Below are 845 nucleotides of genomic sequence, written 5' to 3'. Positions count from 1 at the left end.
CAAGGCCTCTGCCAGGGATGTAGTCAGCCCACTTATGCGTAACATTCCTTTTTTGGATACTAAACTCTGCTTGCGAAGACCTGTTGAGGCAAATGAAATCGAAATGGCACTTGTACCAGTGTGGCACGTAAATAGCACCAGCGTGATCGTTACCAACGTTGCCTTCCTGGCACTTGTGCCAGTGGCATGTGAAAAGACATTCGAGCAAGATCGTTTGTCACTTCCTGGCACTTGTGCCCGTGGCATGTGAAAAGACATTCGAGCAAGATCGTTGCCAGTGCTGATGGACTGGCTCCTGTGCAGGTGGCACATAAAATACACCATTTTCAGTGTGGCCATTGCCAGTACCGCCTGACTGGCCTTCGTGCCAGTGGCACGTAAAACACCCACTACACTCTCGGAGTGGTTGGTGTTAGGAAGGGCATCCAGCTGTAGAAACTCTGCCAAATCAGATTGGAGCCTAGTGCAGCCATCTAGTTCACCAGTCCTCAGTTAAATCTTCTTTCACTCTTATTATCTTTTATACATCCAACCACGTGCTTTCACATACCAACTTTCTCATATATATATATATATGAATCCGATGTTAAATTTGTTTGGGCAAAATGTAAAAAAAATCCGGTGGCACTATTAAGTTAGACATGGCCTGGACCAATCTTTGGTCAAAACATATCTAAGTTATATATACATATATATATATATGTATATATATACACATACATATGCATATATACATACACATCAGATTAATGACACATATATATAAACACACATATATACACCCATAGGGGGAAAATGTTTACATGCACATATAAATATCTTAATACAACAAATATGCATGCAGG

At 41.3% G+C, this 845-nt stretch overlaps 1 protein-coding gene across 2 annotated transcripts in view; it reads right to left on the bottom strand.

Annotated features, from left to right (window-relative positions):
- The window catches only part of LOC106872443 (kinesin-like protein KIF26B), a 550,311-nt gene that overhangs the window by 318,736 nt on the left and 230,730 nt on the right, over positions 1-845 (bottom strand). The gene's annotated exons all lie outside the window — the stretch shown is intronic.

The sequence above is a fragment of the Octopus bimaculoides genome, chromosome 16 (genome assembly GCF_001194135.2).
Source record: "Octopus bimaculoides isolate UCB-OBI-ISO-001 chromosome 16, ASM119413v2, whole genome shotgun sequence".
NCBI classification, from domain to species: Eukaryota; Metazoa; Mollusca; class Cephalopoda; order Octopoda; family Octopodidae; genus Octopus; species Octopus bimaculoides.
The sequence above is the reverse complement of the archived record's forward strand: the minus strand, read 5'-3'. Positions and strand labels throughout refer to the sequence as shown.